At 38.0% G+C, this 18,238-nt stretch overlaps 1 pseudogene; it reads right to left on the minus strand.

Annotated features, from left to right (window-relative positions):
• Positions 1-15,609: 15,609 nt before the first annotated feature.
• LOC111903616 (transcription factor DICHOTOMA-like) lies at positions 15,610-17,899 on the minus strand (annotated as a pseudogene).
• Between the last annotated feature and the right edge of the window lie 339 nt (positions 17,900-18,238).

An 18,238-nucleotide genomic window follows, 5' to 3' on the forward strand; every position in this document is an offset into this window, starting at 1 on the left:
TAGTTATGTTTGATTGTTGAAATTGTTAAAATTTTGAATTTGTTAAACTTAGGGTTTAAGTAGTTATGTTTGGTTGTTGAAATTCTAAAAGTTATGTTTTGGTTTGATAGATTGTTAAATGCCATGTTTTGTTTTGCTAGATTATTAAAGCGGTATGCTTTGCTTGCTTTAAATTGTAAAAATTGTATGTTTTTGTTTGTTAATTTGTTATGTTTATGTTTGAAACAAAGATGTTAATGTCACTCAGGAGCATATGTTTGATCGTTTAAAGATGCATGAGGCCTTAATCCTAAGTGGGCTGCTGCCAATTGTTCTCCTTCGCCTGCAAAAGAAAACACAATGTAGTTTATATGCACTATTATATAAAACATATTGATCATTTCATGAAATTGCTTTATTTATCCTAAAAGCATTATAAGCATTAGCTGCCTTAGTTGCTTGTTTTCTAGCATTATAAGCATTATAAGCATTAGCCGACTTCAGAATTACTAAAGTTTATAGATACGATTAGTTTACCAACTTCATGCGATCTTGTCCCATGCTAAAACTTCCTTGGAAAGACATTTACAGCCCTTTTAGCTGCCTTGGTTGCTTGTTTTCTGACGTTCTAAGAATGTTCAGGAAGCCCTCATGTATCTTGGATGGCGTTATCAACTTCTTTTATTCAGAGTATTCTTTTAAAGGGTCGGAAATGTCTTTCTAGGAAAGTTTTAGCATGGGACAACATCGCATGAAGTTGGTAAACTAATTGTATTGAAAAACTTTAGTAATTTGAAGTCACCCCTAATGCATATAATTCTTTTAGGATAAAAAAAAAAAGCAATTTCATGAAATGATCAATATGTTTTATATAATAGTATAGATAAATTACATTGTGTTTTCTTTTACAGGCGAAGGAGAACAACTGGCAACAACCCACTTGGGATAAAGTGTTTTGCATGACACGCCTCAAAGCAAGTTAAAAATCAAGGTTGGTGTATAAAGAGGAGTCGAGTGGGTAAAATGTAAGATCTTGTTTTGGGACATTTCTTAATTCAGGGTTTATGGATCGTAATTCAACCATGTAAGCCTTGGTTTTCAAGAGAATGGAGTTTAGACTCTTTTGGATGTTAATGGTGTTGGATAAGTAATTTAAACCTTGGATCGTACGTTAGAAGCTAAGGGGTAAAGTGAGAAAGGTAATGTTTCAGGCTTCTTGCATGAATTAAGGATTTTAGTTCCAAATCTTTTTAGTTATAAGTAACTATTATGGGGCTCGTCAATACCTTTCCATGGATATAAAAATCACTAAAAACGGATTTGAAATGAAGAAGTTGTGGTTGTTTAAAGTTAATATGAAAAAGGAAGTCCGGACGTACGATGGGCGTACACTAGGTAGTATGTTGGGCGTACTAAGTTGAAGGAACACGATTTTCGGGTGTTACGTTGGGCGTAACTTTTGGTACACTAGGCGTACCACCGCAATGTTAAAACCCTAATCTAATAGTTTTCATCCCTATTTAAGGCCTCTAACCCCTTTTGGGTCCATCCAATCATGAGCATCCACCCTCTTGAGCCTCTAACCCGCAACCCTAGCCTCCTTTCACTTATTTTAGGCATTGGCATCATTTATGAGCTTATTTCTCCATTAGAAGGTGGGATCTTGAAGAACAAGGTAGTAACAAAGTGTATCGAAGAAGGATTCAAGCATAGATCCAGCAAGATTACATCATTTCTGGACCTTTGTGAGTACAAAGCTTCAAACTTGCTCATTAGTTTCATAGATCTTGTTAGTATTCATATTTGTCACTTTTTGGTCATTTTAGTGCATAAAGTTTAGATCTTGAAAGTTTGTGACCTTGACTTTACCCATCTAAACATCATATTGATTCAGATCTGAATGTTAGAGACTTGGAATTAATGGATTAAGTTGAGAAAGATGCATTTTTCGTCCCTTTGAGACTAAATCTTGGTTATTTAGACCATCCTGATGGATAAAGTTAAAGTTGGACACTTTATCCATTATGAAGCTATTAGGAACCATAAAAATATGATATTGGTCCTTCTGTCCCCTCCATGCAAGAGTTATGATGTCTTAATGGATTATTAAGTTAGGATTTTTGCTTTTGGGCCTTTTCTAGCCATGGAAAGTCATAAAGATGGAAACTTTATGACTTAGAATGATGTTTTGGGTCTAGATTTGAATCTGGATGAAAGGTTTTTAAGGAATAAGCACTTAATGAGAATATTTGGACCCATGCGAAGCACGTTGGGTGTACCAAGTGGTATGTTGTGTGTACTGGGTTAGAACCTCATGGTTTGGGTGAGTCAAGACTATGCCCAGCGTAGTGACTGAGTACGCTGGGCGTACTCGGTCAGTTTGACTTTTTTACTTAACTTTGACCAGGATTTTGACCAAGTTTGACTTAGGGGTATTTTGGGTATTTTGAGTAGTATTTTGAGACTAGGTTATTGTTTGTTGTATAGGTGACTGGTAGAGTTAGTAGTTGGAGTTGTGATGTGTTCAACTATCTTTTCAGATTGTAAGGTGAGTCTTCCTCACTATACATTTGTGGGTCGAACACACTAAGGCCAACCCACTGGATTTTGTATCCTCGTATATTGGATTGTTGCTATACTGAGTATGCGTTAGATTGGTAAATCTATATGATTACATTGTTCACTGAGTATGCGTTAGATTGGTAGATTTGTATGATTACCTGTATTGTTGGTTATTGATTGTTATTGTATATGTTGACATGTTATGGTTTGTTGGGTTGAGGCGGTCCTTCTTTGTGTTGAAGGCCAAGACACCTTGCGCTCTCTAGATAGAGTGAAGGCATGTGAGGCGGTCCAGTGAAGCCAAAGGCTAGGAGAGCGGTCCAGATAGGTTGCAGGACCTGCGAGGCGGTCCAGTCAGGATGAAGGCTCATATATGCATGTTGTTATCTGTATTGGTTGTGTGTGGTACTTTAGGGGAACTCACTAAGCTTTGGCTTACAGTTTGATTGTTATGGTTTCAGATATTTTAGATGATTGGGGATAGGTGAAGGCTTGACCGTACACATCCTTTAGATTTATGATATTTGATTTTGGGATACACTGATTCGTAACTATAACTTTTGGAAACTATGTTTTGTAACAATTATGGTTTTTGGCTTGATTTTAAAAACGAAAAGTTTGCCTTGATTTTTGGGATGTTACAACTTTGTATTAGAACCTGGTTTAAGAGAATTGTATGAGCATTCATGTGAATCCAGACTCAAACTAAGGATTTGTAAAAGTTTCCAAAAAAAATTCAAAAATTGTTTTCAAAGGTAACCAAAGAAGGATGAGATGTCTACGATCATCCAGAGCAGGAAAGTTTACTCCAAGATACCCACATTGTTATTACTTATGATGATTATGATAAACTGCATGCTATATATAAGGCAGGGATCTTTAGGAATTGCATGATAGAATTGCCTGAATTATGATGCCTAATTTCCTATAGAGATTTTCTGCTCGAATGTTGCTTGCTTGATGTTTAGTAGGACCCTTTCGGGTGTGAGTTAACTACTAAACGTATATGTTAAGTTACATGCTGCAAAGGTTAAATAATCTTAGAGTGAAGTGTTTGACCTTATTGTGCAGCTCTTGTTTGAGTCCAGCCGTTGTAGGGTTGAGTCTTTTAATCTAAGATTAATTAAGTTATGTTACATGTGATTGTATTCATGAAGTAGTTAGTTAATTGGCACTAATGGGGGTCTTCCGGCAGCTGATGGCAGGTTGAGGTGGCATCCTAGGATAGCCTAGGAAGTGTTGTAGTATGCATGGTACGTTGTTTAGTGGGTTTTGGTAGTCTCATTATGAGGAGGTAACTAAGAGGATTCGGGATTATTCTTGAAAAAAGTATAGATAGGTGTGAAAGGTAGTATTGGGCCCATACTACTGGAAGCACATGATCCATACTCGAATCGAGGGAAGTCATGAGGATTCTAAGGAGTTGTATGTGGGTAGATGGCAAGGTTAGTACCATGATTCGTGACAATGTTTATGAATCTATCGATCTTTTGGTGATGGTTATTCATGTTGAGTAAAGCCCTTTGCAACCAACCGCGCCTTATATGTGAGTGCTTTCCCATCCATGTCGGTCTTCTTTTTGAAGATCCATTTGCACCCGACCGTCTTACGACCTGGTACATTGTCAACCAAGTTCCAAACTTGATTGTCATACATGGACTGAATCTCTTTGTCCATCCCCTTTTTCCATTTCGCAAACTCCGGGCCCACCATGGCTTCCTTGTAGTTGTTAGGTTCATCCAAATTTACCAATTTGTAAGAGGGATGTCGTAATCCAACTTGAAAAATATTTGAAGGTAGGTAAATGACGATTTACCATTTTCCACCATGAAAAACGAAATTAATTATTAAGTTTTAATTAGATTTAAAATTCCTAGATCCATTAAGATTCATTGAACGATTCAATGGCATGTTTAAATCTCTATTATGCCCTTCAGGTCTGGGATACCGAGGATCACAAACAAGGTGTGATAAACATCAAGCCACCCTTTGCCACCCTTACTAGTCCATGTTAGTGTGCCGGTTAACCACACACGCTCCACTAACGACTTGGCAAGGTGCAAAGTGCAATGTCATGGATTAGCATCAATTTCACATTTTCCTAAAGTAACTAAGATTGGGAATTTATAAAAGGGTTTAGTTACTTTATAATTATCATTATACTTATAATGAGAATTAATGTCATGTCCTACCCGTTCGGCTAACGACCCTCCACCAGCAAAGGAAGCGGTGGGTGAGAGTGGACACCCATTAAACTGTCATTTTATAGGCAGTAACCTTATACTCCCCTTATAGACCGACTTCGTGAATGAGGTCTACTAACGGTAAGACTGACTTGTCTTATACATACATACATACATATATATATATATATATATATATATATATATATATATATATATATATATATATATATTAAACCTATAATATTATAATAGTATAAGGTTTGAATTTTAATTTTTTAAAATTCTAAGGTTTGGAATTAAAGTAAGCAAAAGTGTAACTTTACAAATTCCAAAACTTGAGGGCAAGTTTTAAAACATGTCAAAACTTTTCATTTCCATAACATATGAGTTTAATGATCTCATAAAAGAAAAACCTTTCATTTTCCATAACTTGAGGACAAGCTATGGAGTCCACTAAAAGCATTTAACCAATTATTTTAAATAACACAATAATCAAATAATTCATACATAATTCAATTAAACTCATATGAACAAGATAATTCATATCAAACAAATTTCATGAAATTAGCCTAATACAAAACATGAAACTTTGAAAATTATCTTTAAAATTGGATAAGCACAATCATTACCACATCAAAAACAGGTTTATTTGTTCAAAAACAGTTTAGGGTAATGATTCTAGTCCAATTTTGGCTTTAAAACTCGAAATTCTGCATTCTAGAGCACCAACTCGTCGAGTGCATGAACTGACTTGGCGAGTTGGTCAGTTTATAGGGTGGACTCGGCGAGTCTGTCAGTGGACTCGGTGAGTTCACTATCAAGAAAGCAGAAAATCGATTTTTTTTCAAGTTTTGAAAACAAGTAGCATCAAGTATAATGGAAAACAATCATAGGCTTTGATACCACTGATGGGTTTTGAGTATTCTAACACTCCTATGGTGTACATGCAACCCTAGATGCTTTGGATCTATGTTTTCTCTATTATACATCCAAACTTTCAATTTTCCAAAGCATCATCCTAACTAGCATACTAAGGAATATATACACTACAAAAATCTAGTTAGATGACTTACCTTTGTTGTAGTTTTGAAACCTTAAGATTTTAAGAGCCTAGCACCCCAAATGTGATGCCTCAGATGCTTCACACAACACCACCAACAATGGAGGACTTGAGAAGAGATTGTCTTGCACACACAAAAATCGGTTAGCCCTCTTGTATCTCACTTAAGCACCGATTTTGGTAGCCATGAGGTTTCTTATATAGTGTGACACAACTAGGGTTACACCATGCAAACCCTAATGTGCATGACTTTCCACATTCCTTAGGCTCCATGGTTTTTAACCTCCATGGAGTATCCATGGGTCACCACATGGGTTTATCCCAACATAAAGTACTATGGATCATAAGCCCACTTTATAAGAATGAATGATTTACACAATCAATCCTCATATATTTAATTAGTCTCTTTTGATCACAAAATTAATTCCAAATTAATTCTTGATCAATACTAATTAAATAATATGATGTCATATTAATATATTAGAACTTATAATATATTAAAAATCATAAATAACCTCTTCTCAATTGTCCATCATTCAGATTGTTCCGATGCCATGCAACCCAAATGGACCATGCTACTCTCGGGTCAAGTACATACCAAATATAGTTATGGACTTATACACGTTATCCAACACATTTTCCGTTGACTGAATTCTCGTACAACAATATCGATCACACAAGCATCAAGGTCGCTCCCTTTGAGGCCCTATACGGACGAAAATACAGATCACCTCTTTGTTGGGCTGAGGTGGGAGACACCCAATTGGCAAAGGGATAAGTACTCAACAACACCTTAACCGGTCCGAAAATCATCAAAAAACAACTGAGAAAATCGTTCAGATTAGGGAACGAATAAAGGCGTCTAAGGATAGACAAAAGAGTTATCCGGATAAGAGACGAAAGCCTTTGGAATTCTAGGTAGGTGATCGCGTATTGCTCCAGGTCTCTCCCTGGAAAGGGATGATACACTTTGGGAAGCGTGGGAAATTGAATCCTAGATACATCGGACCATTCAAAATCCTTGCCAGGATTGGTACAGTAGCTTACAAGCTACAGTTACCACCAGAACTCAACAATGTACACCCTATCTTTCATGTATCAAACCTAAAGAAACGCCTTTCTAACGAAACACTCGTGTTCTGCTTGATGAGATTGAGGTGAACGAAGACCTACATTTCGTTGAGGAACCCGTCAAAGTAATGGACGGGGAAGTGAAGCGAACAAAGCAAAGTCGTATTCCCATTGTGAAGATTCGATAGAGTGCCAAACGCGGACCTGAATCCACATGGGAACATGAAGACCAGATGATGCAGAAGTACCCCCATCTCTTCCCTACTTCTTGAGAGCTACCTTAGAACGAATTTCGGGACGAAATTCCCTCTAACAGGGGATAATGTCACAACTAGCAATTTAGGTTTGAGATTGTGAAGCTTGTACAAAACAATTCCTCTATGTAACCCTATTACATCAAATTAGTGAAATCCAAACTACAATGTTATATGAATTCATGTGTGCATACATTTAGGAATCAAGTTGAAATAGGCTCTCGTAAGCACAAGATTGATCCTATAGCTAAACAAAATCAATTTTGGGCCTTTGCCCTAGAGTTCTCGGCCCAAACACCTAGGCCGAAAACTCCCTTCCTTGAGCCTTACTGGACCGAAAACCCTTTTATTGGACCCAATTAAGCCCAAAAGCCCAAACACACTCCAAACCGAAAACCCATTAAGAATATAGGGTGTTTTCGTCCACCCTAAAACCGAAAGTCCCTCTATTAAATTGATAAAATCGGTTCTGGGCACAAGTAAAACAAAAAAAAGAGAAAAAGAAATCACAAAAAGGGTTCCACCTAAGTGCTTTACACTCTATTAACCCACAAACAACCACACCTCACATGCTTTGATCCTTCAAACTTCCATGCATGGCTTTCTAATATCCATCATGCATCAATAAAGGAATCCACCCTCCCCATTTAAGGGTGTTCGGCCGCAAACACCCACACACACACACACTAAACACATTTTCACTCATCTTACTCTCCAAAACACTCTCACCTCCCTCTCCAATTTTCGTATACCATCTTCAAGAGCAATTTCTTCAAGAAACTCATAAGAACTTGGTAAGTATTCTCAAAAACCTCTAGTGTTTTTATACTTCCTTAAGCTAAAACTCCACCTTTACACACACACAATTTCGTGTGTAGTTCTTTGGAACACTTGACTTTCAAGAAGCTCCTCAAGTTGTGCAAGGCTAGGCTCGAAACCTTCTTCATTTCCTTCCTTCAACTCACGAAATCTTCAAGGTGAGCTTCATACCCCCATGTTTTTCGTGTTTTTCATGTTTTAGGGGGGGGGGGGGGGGGGAATACAAGTCAAGTTTCGTTTACCCATTGGATAATTGCATGCACCATCATGTTTATGAAAGGTTTTATGCTTATGATGTTGAAAACCTCATGCTAAAACACCTTAAAATCATGATTTGCAAGCTTCTTTTTCAAAGTTTTTTTTAACCGAAATGAACCGAGCGTTCGGTCTATTTCGGGTTCAGTTCCAAAGTTTTTTTTTTATTTATTTTTTCTTTCTTTAACTCAAAAACTCCAAAAATCTTTTTGTTTGTTTTTCTCTTTAAATCAAAAACTCCAAAAACATTTTTTTGTTTGCTTGTGTTCGTTAATTTTTATTGGTGGATAATTGTGGAGAAATTCTTGTTCTCTCGTTTTTAATAGTTAAGTGTCCCTAGAAGCATGTTGTTGTATGTGTCCAAATCCTCACCTGATTCTGAATAATAGCCTTACTGACTTGGTATATACAACCCTTGTCTTCCCAATTAGGCTTTTATATTTATTCTAATCATGAGCTACCTTACTCTCTTCTCACATGAGATAAGAGTTTTCTGCTTGGTCCTTATTTTAATAGCAGAGGTACTTTGGTTTCTTTACACCATCTCCAATACTTTTCTCCATCCTATTCGCCTCATACACGTAGCCCTTGAGACTCTCAGTAATTACCACTGAGGTTTATGGTTACACAATTTTTGTGTTCATGATCTTAGCTACGTGCTAAGTGAAACCCACAATTCAATACCTACTATGCATTGACGGTGAACAATTAAATTTGCTCTAGGTTTCACTAAAGAATTGACGAATTCATCCATGGGGTTGTACCTTGAAATCTCTGAATTTTCTCTTTGTGTGATTCCTATGAACTTGTTAAATCCCATAACATTTCTTCCCTTGGAATCCAGTTTCTATTTTCTTTTGAGATTTCACCTAAAAGTATTTTCAAACTGCCACTTAAATTCTCTTCACACCTACTTGTTCCACAGACTACATTGGTCTCACAAGTACTTCAGTTGATTTCTGTCTTATGTCAAGATCAGGAATTCTGCACTGAAGCGAAAGCCACCCAAATTAGCCTTATTAAAAGATATCTTTCAACACTTCTTAATAAGTGTCTGAACGTAATTCAACGGGAAACCAAACAAACACTTCTCACATTCTGCCAATCTGTCCTCAACAAAGCTTGATTATCGACCTCACTCCTCAAGTTTACAATGCATTCATGTTTCCAATCATGGAATGTCTCAAGTATTCGCCGCTGGTTCCAGCTCTCACCAAGGTCGAAACAGTTCCAATGGAGTGTCTCTCGCAAATATTCTCCACAGCCCACTATGACAAGTCTGTCGATCAAATCTTCTTCGACATTCTTGATCACAAGGCCTCCATTTCCAAGCAGCGATTATGTTCGCTTTTAGGGTTTGAACCCGATGAATCTAGGGTGAACCCTGAATCCATCCCAGTGAGACAGTTGTTTTCCATGTTTTATAACATGGGATACACTGAAATTCTGACGACGGTGACCAAATTCAAGAAGTCTTGCCTACCTCCTCAGTGGAACGGCTTCTTCACCGTCTTGTTCAAGGGGCTATCAGAACGAAGTGCAGGTTCAGACGGGGCGAGTCTTCTGTTTATGACCATTCTTTATGGGTTGTATCACGGCATCAACCTTGATTATGGGTCAGTTTTATGGAAGCAGCTGATTCAGAGTCTAGCCTCTACATCTCGCCATTTAGAGATCTCCTATGCTAGATTCTGGACGCTGGTCACAAAGTGGGTGATGGACAAGTATCACGTTCCAATTGTTGTTGATTCTCCACTTTCTTCGATAGGTACTTTCCACACTACGAAGATTATCGTCTCTGATTCCTCTAAATTTCAGTTTATTGGCTCAATCCCTAAGTCAATGTATGGGGATGTTCCAAGCGACAGCCGGATCATCAGAACTTACAAGGAGTTTCGTCGCTCTGGTCCTAGAGAGCTCACTCCTGCCATGATTCAATCAATTCATGATGTTGATCGGCCTGCTCCCAGGGGAAAGAAGAATGACAAGGGAAAAGACAAGAAGGTTGTCAAAGGAGCGAAAGGTCCTTCTCCGAAGAAACGCAAACCCTCCAAAGCAGCTCACTCTCCTCCACCAAAGAAGAGGAAGACTCAACCTAGGCGAAAGCTTATTCTTGCCTCCTCCTCCAGTGAATCTGAGGAAGAGAGTTCAGACTCCGAAGAGTCCCTACGTGGTAACACTCCTCCACGTTCGCCTACCCCTGAGGTACATGTTTCCACTAGACCTGTCTCTCCTCCCCCAATCTCCATCTCTATTTCCATTCCCCCCATAACCTCCACTACTCAAATACCACCCACCTCTATCCCTGTACCACCTCCCATTTTTACTGAAGCTACCACAACAACCACCGCTGGACTTAGAACCAACGTATCTAATACGGGGGCTCCTACTTCAGCACCCGAAACCACTCCCACTACCCAACATACATCCGCACCCGAACCCACTTCCACAACTGAGCCTCCACCCTCACCCTCTCCCTCATCTCCTGCTCATTCAGCAGATAATGAAGAACCTTTTTTTTGGCGGAGAGAACATGACATTTGACTCGGTCTATTACAGTCCGTATCAAATGCAGAGGGATGATGACGATGATGCTCCAGTCACCAAGAAGCATCTCAAGGAGCTTCATGAGAAAATTGATTCTCTCATTGCTTCCTCCTCTTCTTCCTCACAGTCTACCATCTCAGAGGCTGCTATTCAGGGGATTGTTGATACGTTTACTAAGGCTCATGAAGCCTCTATCAACTCTGCCACTGCCGCTATTGACGCCTCCACCAAGGCGTGTGCTGCTGCGACCGAAAAATTCGAAAAACTATTTGATAACGCCACTTCTCTTTTACAGTCTTTACAGGGAACTGCTGACTCCAATGCAGAGAGGCTTGACTCTCTTGTCAACAAGCTGGCTACCTCAGTTGCCTCTGAACTGCAGTCATTTGCCAGTCTTCGTCAAACTCTCAGTGATGACAACACATCGTTTAAGGCGACTATTGAGGAGCGCCTGACTAAGCTGCATGAAGACCTAGCTGCCGAGAACTCAGTAATGGACGCTCTCGCTCGTAAGTCCATTGCTCTCAAGGTTAAGAGTCTTCAGCTTTTCCATTCTCAAAAGGAAGTTGAATCTCTTTGATCTGAGCGAGAAGTTATTTCTTCATGTGTTTCGGATGTCCACGCCGCCCTTTCCAACATCATTGAAGCCCATGATCCGATTCTGAACTACTCAGTGAGGCGCACTCTTGCAGAAAAGCTTGCTCCTGCCCTTGCTCTCTTAAGAAAACTTGAAGCGCTCCTGGAGTTCGTGTCCAATCCGAAACAAGGGGGAGAAGATGTGTCTCAGTCCCAACCGCCTCCCACTTCTACAGCAACTAAAGCAACCGAACCTCCTCCAGCAGGTCAAGCCTCAGGTTCGGGTGTCAAAGACAAAGGAAAGAAAATTGTTGAAGACAGTGATGATGATGATAAAGAGACGATTGCAGATCTCTTAAAGAAACAAGGCCGTGATAAAGATGCTGACATGAGCGCTCGTGTTGCCAGAGAGGCTGAGGCGACCGAAAGGAAAATGAAGGAGGCTCATGACCTTCTTGAGAGTAGGAAAACTCTTTTTCCTCCGTGGACCCTTGAGAAGCTTTTGAAAGAGGCTATTGAAACTCCTAGCATTCTTTGGCTCGAACCAGTGATTTCATTGGATCGTATCAACTCTGTCGATTCTCAGTTCGACATGCCACTGACCCGAAAAGCCTTCATCTTTCATGCCTTTGATAACGTTGTCGATGTCCCTCATCCTCATCCAAAGGTTGATAGGGAACTCATCGAATTCTATCTGAAGTCTACTCAACCACAGTATCAAACTTGGAGCGCTCAGAAGATCGTCAACGTTCGGGTCCTCAAGCCGTTTCGTGAGGGGAACTTCACGAACGTTCAGTTCAAAGTGCTGAGAGGTTCTGCTAAAACCGAACACGCGATATCACTTGCTGATCTTCCCAACCTGAATCCACATGACTGGATTATTTTGCACAACATCCTCCTCACCAACGAAGCTGAGTATGGTCCAATTATTGATCACTTCAAAAGGATGCTCGTATGCTACATTATGGAGGTTGTCAAGATGGATCAGGAGATCGCTAGCATCTTCAAGAAAAAGCCTACTATTTCTCCTATCAGCTCTGCTAGTGATTTGAACATGATGCAGATGGGAAGAATTGACCCGAAGCGGAATTCTGTCATGTTTACAAGGAACGAAGGCCAAAAATGCATGTTCGCCTTGGCTGACAAACACCTTTACACCACTGCATGCTTGGAACATATTCTAGGTATCATTCATCGATGCAAGCAGAATTCAGCAGACGACAAGAAGTACTTCGATAACATGATCCAGTGGTACATTCGCTTCAGACAGACCATCCTTGCTCTCATCCCACGTCTGTTTGATACCACTAAGAAAGTTCCTGCAGCTGGACCCAGCAAGCCGAAGAGATAGTCTCGCTCCAATTGACGCAAAGGGGGAGATTGTTAGGTCCAGAAGGTGTTGTGTCTTGGGCTCGCTATTTAGTCCATTTAGTCTTCGGTATGACCCTGTCCATCCGTGAGTTATTTTATAGGGTTTTGTATTTATAGGTGCTTGCATGCATCCTAGTACGTAAGATTTGGAAATTATTTTGTCAAGTATTTGATCTTTATCTTTTGTAACCCTAATATCCTCTACAGCGGAAGTTCTTAATCGAGCTCTGTTGAGGATTGAATCAATTGAATCATTCGACATATTCAGATTCATTCTTGTGTTTTATATCGCTGTTTTTCGCTTTCGTGATTTACCTGTTATAAGATCTAAACGATCAAAGAGTTTCTTAAACTCATCAAGACTCTTTTGGATGTTGATGGTGTTGGATAAGTAATTTAAACCTTAGGTTGTTCGTTGGAAGCTAAAGAGTAAAGTGGGAAAGGTAATGTTTCGGGCTTCTTGCATGAATTAAGGATTTTAGTTCGAGATGTTTTTAGTCATAAGTAACTAGATAGAGTTGTGGAGCTCGTCGATACCTTTCTATGGACATAAAGATCACTGAAAACGGAGTTGAAACGAAGAAGTTGTGGTTGTTTGAAGTTAAGCTGGAAAAGGAAGCCTGGCAGTACGTTGGGCGTACACTAGGTAGTACGTTGTGAGTACTAGGCTGAAGGAACACGCTTTTAGGGTGTTACGTTGGGCGTACCACTGCAGTGTTACAACCTTAATTTAATAGTTTTGATCCCTATTTAAGGTCTCTAACCCCTTGGGGGTCCTTCCTACCATAAGCCTCCACCCTTTTGAGCCTCTAACTCAAAACCCTAGCCTCCTCTCACTTATTTTGAGCCTTAGCATCATTTATGAGCTTATTTCGCCATTAGAAGGCGGGATCTTAAAGAACAAGGTAGTAGCAAAGTGTATGGAAAAAGGATTCAAGCATAGATCCAACAAGATTACATCATTTTTGGACCTTTGTGAGTAAAAAACTTCAAACTTGCTCATTAGTTTCATATATAGATCTTGTTAATTTTCATATTAGTCACTTTTTGGTCACTTTAGTGCATAAGGTTTAGATCTTGAAAGTTTGTAACTTTTTTATGGATAAAGTTAGAAACTTTATCCATCTAAACATCATAATGATTCAGATGTGAAGGTTAGAGACTTGGACTTAATGGATTAAGTTGAGAAAGATGCATTTTTGGTCCCTATGAAACTTAAAGACTAAATCTTGGTTATTTAGACCATCCTAATGGATAAAGTTAAAGTTGGACACTTTATCCATTATGAAGCTATTAGGAACCATAAAAATATGATATTGGTCCTTCTGTCCCCTTCATGCAAGAGTTATGATGTCTTAATGGATTATTAAGTTAGGATTTTAGCTTTTGGGCCTTTTCTAGCCATGGAAAGTCATAAAGGTGGAAACTTTATGACTTAGAATGATGTTTTGGGTCTAGATATGAATCTGGATGAAAGGTTTTTAAGGAATAAGCACTTAATGAAAAGATTTGGACCCATGTGGAGTATACTGGTGTACCAAGTGGTATGTTGTGTGTATTGGGTTAGAACCTCATGGTTTGGGTGAGTCTCGACTACACCCAGCATAGTGACTGAGTATGCAGGGCGTACTCAGTCAGTTTGACTTTTTTACTTAACTTTGACCAGGATTTTGACCAAGATTGACTTAGGGGTATTTTGGGTATTTTGAGTAGTATTTTGAGACTAGGTTATTGTTTGTTGTATAGGTGACCGGTAGAGTTAGTAGTTGGAGTTGTGATGTGTTCAACTATCTTTTCAGATTGTGAGGTGAGTCTTCCTCACTATACTTGTGGGTCGAAGGCACCAAGGCCGGCCTACTGGATTTTGTATCCTCGTATATTGGATTGTTGTTATACTGATTATGCGTTAGATTGGTAGATCTGTATGATTACCTGTATTGTTGGTTATTGATTGTTATTGTATATGTCGACATGTTATGGTTTGTTGGGTTGAGTCGGCCCTTCTTTGTGTTGAAGGCCAAGACACCCGACACGGTTTAGATAGACTGAGGGCCTGTGAGGCGATCCAGTCAGGGCGAAGGCCGGGGAGCGGTCCAGATAGGCTGTAGGCCCTGCAAAGCGGTCCAGTCAGGATGAAGGCTCATATGTGCATGTTGTTATCTGTATTTGTTGTGTGTGGTACTTTAGGGGAACTCAGTAAGCTTTGGCTTATAGTTTGATTGTTATGGTTTCAAGTACTTCAGATGATCAAGGAAAGACGAAGGCATGATCGTGCACATCCTTCAGATTTTATGATATTTGATTTTGGGATACTCTTATTTGATTATAACTTTTGGAAACTATGTTTTGTAACAATTATGGTTTTTGGCTTGATTTTAAAAATGAAAAATTTACCTTGATTTTTAGAATGTTACATAAAATTAGTAAAGTCCATTGTTGTTTTTGTCTCTATATTCTTTACTAATGATCGTTTTTGTTTTACCATTTTTTTAGACACGGGACTTGGAAACCCGACCGATTAGTCTGAAGCCCGCCATCAACAAGAATCAGAACAACTTCCAAGAAAAGAATGTGATGCATCCAAAGCACGCCAAGCCACTATGGAAGATGTTAGATGAAATGCATCCCAAGTGGCGTACAAATAGTTAGTTTTATGTTTGTAGTTATTAGTATTTGAAACCTTTTAGATTAAGTTTATGGATTTGGTATTTGAAACTTTTTGGATTAAGTTTATGGATTTTGTTAAAACTTAGTTTTTCATATCATAATTTTTATATTAGCTACAAAAATTTGGATTTTATATATATATATATATATATATATATATATATATATATATATATATATATATATATATATATATATATATATATATATATTACCCACAGAATCATCCACAAAAGATATATGTTGAAAATATGTGGTAATATTTTGAGGATAATCCATGGATAATTCGTAGGTAAAAATCCATGTATAAACCGTGGGTAATAGAGTCGTGGGAAAAAAATATGTAGATACTCCGTGAGTAATCTCATCGTAGATAAGTCGTGGGTAACAATTAACATGTTCGTGGATAGACTATGGGTAATTTTGTAGGTAAAAAATATGTGATAAATCTATAGGTATTATATTTGTGGATAATTTGCGGATAATTCCGAGGGTAATCTATGGAAAATAATTACCCATGAATATGGTTTCGTGGAAAATTTGTGGTTAAAGACCATTACTCACAGATTGTTGGGGAAATTCGAATTAGGGTTATTCGAAATCTGGATCACAAACAGGAATCGTGTTAACACTTTCTTTATTTGATATTTCGACCCTATATGCCTTGGGTATCACGAAATTCAAACTTGGGATAATTCCTTATGCATCAATTCTGATTTAAGGCACAAAATCAGAACAATTGAAGAAGATGAAGTGAAAGAACGTTTTGCGTTTTTCTTATGTGTTTCAATAGCCGTTTTCACAGTTTTATCCAATCAATGGATAAGTCACAGCAGTTTCTATCTTTTAAGAATTACAAATCAGACCTTGTAATGTCTTTTCAAGAATGACAAATCATACCTTGACACAGTAGATTAGGGTTCAGTACTAATAATATTTAGTAAATACAAGTGTGCACTCCCGCACCTTCTAACTTGTATTATAACTAAAACATTATTCTTGAAACATTTGTTAAGTCCATTACATTAAAATATATTTGGTAATAAAATCACCAACACATTACCCACGGATAGAGTTGTGTGTGGATGTGTTTTGTTGTAGTGTTATTTACATAGGAGAAAATTTCTAATAAGTGAATTCCTCCTTCCTTGTTTGAAACTCTTTATTAGATAAGATTGCTAATTACCTTTTTACCCTTTATTATAACCTAAGAAACCCTATATAAAACATTTTTACGGCTTAATCATTCACCATGCAAAAAAATTTAACTATCTTCTCAAAGAAAAAGTCTACCGTTTATCTCTCTCACATTCTAAACCGCTAGATTTTATTTTTATTGTTCTACTATCTTATCTTCCTTTCTCTCAGAGTTTATTTTCTTTAATTTATATAGGCTATGTTTGTACCAAAGCATTTTTACAAAATGAAAATTATATCTTGGTAACTGAAATATTGTATGTGTTCAATCTATGGCTATTGGAACATTATAGACTACTCTGAAAATATAATATATATTATATATCATGGGCTGTTAATATGTGGCTAGCATTATTTTATAATAATTTATTTCTAAAAGAATCTTATAAACATAATCAAAGTTGCAGAAAAATATAATTTAATGTTGTTGATATGAATTTTCTATCAAAAATAGTATTATAAATGAAAATTGATAAACTATATTAAAAAAAATCAACTTTATCAACTTTCTTTTGGACATTTTATATAGAAAAAACATCATAAATTGGTCCTTATGGTTTCTCAAAATCTGAAGTTTAGTCCCCGTGGTTTAAAAACGTCATAGATGATCCCTATGTTTTCAAAAATTTTGACGATCGGTCCTTACTGCTAACACCGTTAACTTTTGTCCACTCTCTCTCTCTCTCTCTCTCTCTCTCTCTCTCTCTCTCTCTCTCTCTCTCTCTCTTATATTGAAAATGGGAATTTGGATATTCCGCTTGATCAGTTGTTTGAGCTTGGTTTTCTCCAAAGGGAATCCAAGACCCTAATCGATTTACATTTTGATTCATCGCCTTATCAGAGCCAGAACCACCAACATCACCCCCTCCAATCTTGTTATTTCTCTTTTCAATTGTCCTCTTCCTTGCCCCTACTCTTGCTTGTTCCTTAGTTTCTTTAGCAAGAGAGTGATGAAGATACACACTTTTCCTAACTTCTCTATCAAGCTTTTTGTTCTCTTTGTTACTGCTAGAGGAAGTCGATTTTGCGTTACCTACTATAAGCACCTTATATTCCCTAATTTTCTCCATGAATTGATCATCAATTCCATACATAACTTCACTTTCTGATGCAGAAGATCCGTTGTTTGATAGACCAATGAGATTGCAAGTACGATCTAACTATTGGGGGAGTAGATCTTGAATAACAGGTTTTGATTTCACGAGCAGCCAGTCGACAATATTGTTGGCCTTATCGAACCATAGCATATCTTGCAACCTGAAGAATCTCTCTGCAACTTTTATCAGGTAAATTAGCCCATTGTCATTCTTCGTAATATTGTGTATATAACCTGTAATTATTCTGAGTTTGAGAATTATATGGATTTAGGTCACCTTTTTACAGTCCATGTACGCTTGAAGAAGGTTGGAATAGTGAGGGTGGGAAATGATATTTAGCTTTAAGAGATTTATCTTCGTTATGAAAGCTCATCACAGATGGGTAATTACGAAATTTTTAGGTACCTCCACTTTCGATAGTAGTGCCTCCTCCTCTCCCATACAAAGAAGTATTGGTGGTATCTGGGGAAAGAACCGATCCTCCACCCGACCCGTATAAGAGAGTAGTAGTCTAGTAGATGGTGTGCCCATATTATTGCTGCTATTGTTCTCTCTCATTTGGCCCATGTAATCTTCCACCACTCTTACTCAAGAAAA

Source organism: Lactuca sativa, chromosome 8 (assembly GCF_002870075.4).
Source record: "Lactuca sativa cultivar Salinas chromosome 8, Lsat_Salinas_v11, whole genome shotgun sequence".
Classification (NCBI taxonomy): domain Eukaryota; kingdom Viridiplantae; phylum Streptophyta; class Magnoliopsida; order Asterales; family Asteraceae; genus Lactuca; species Lactuca sativa.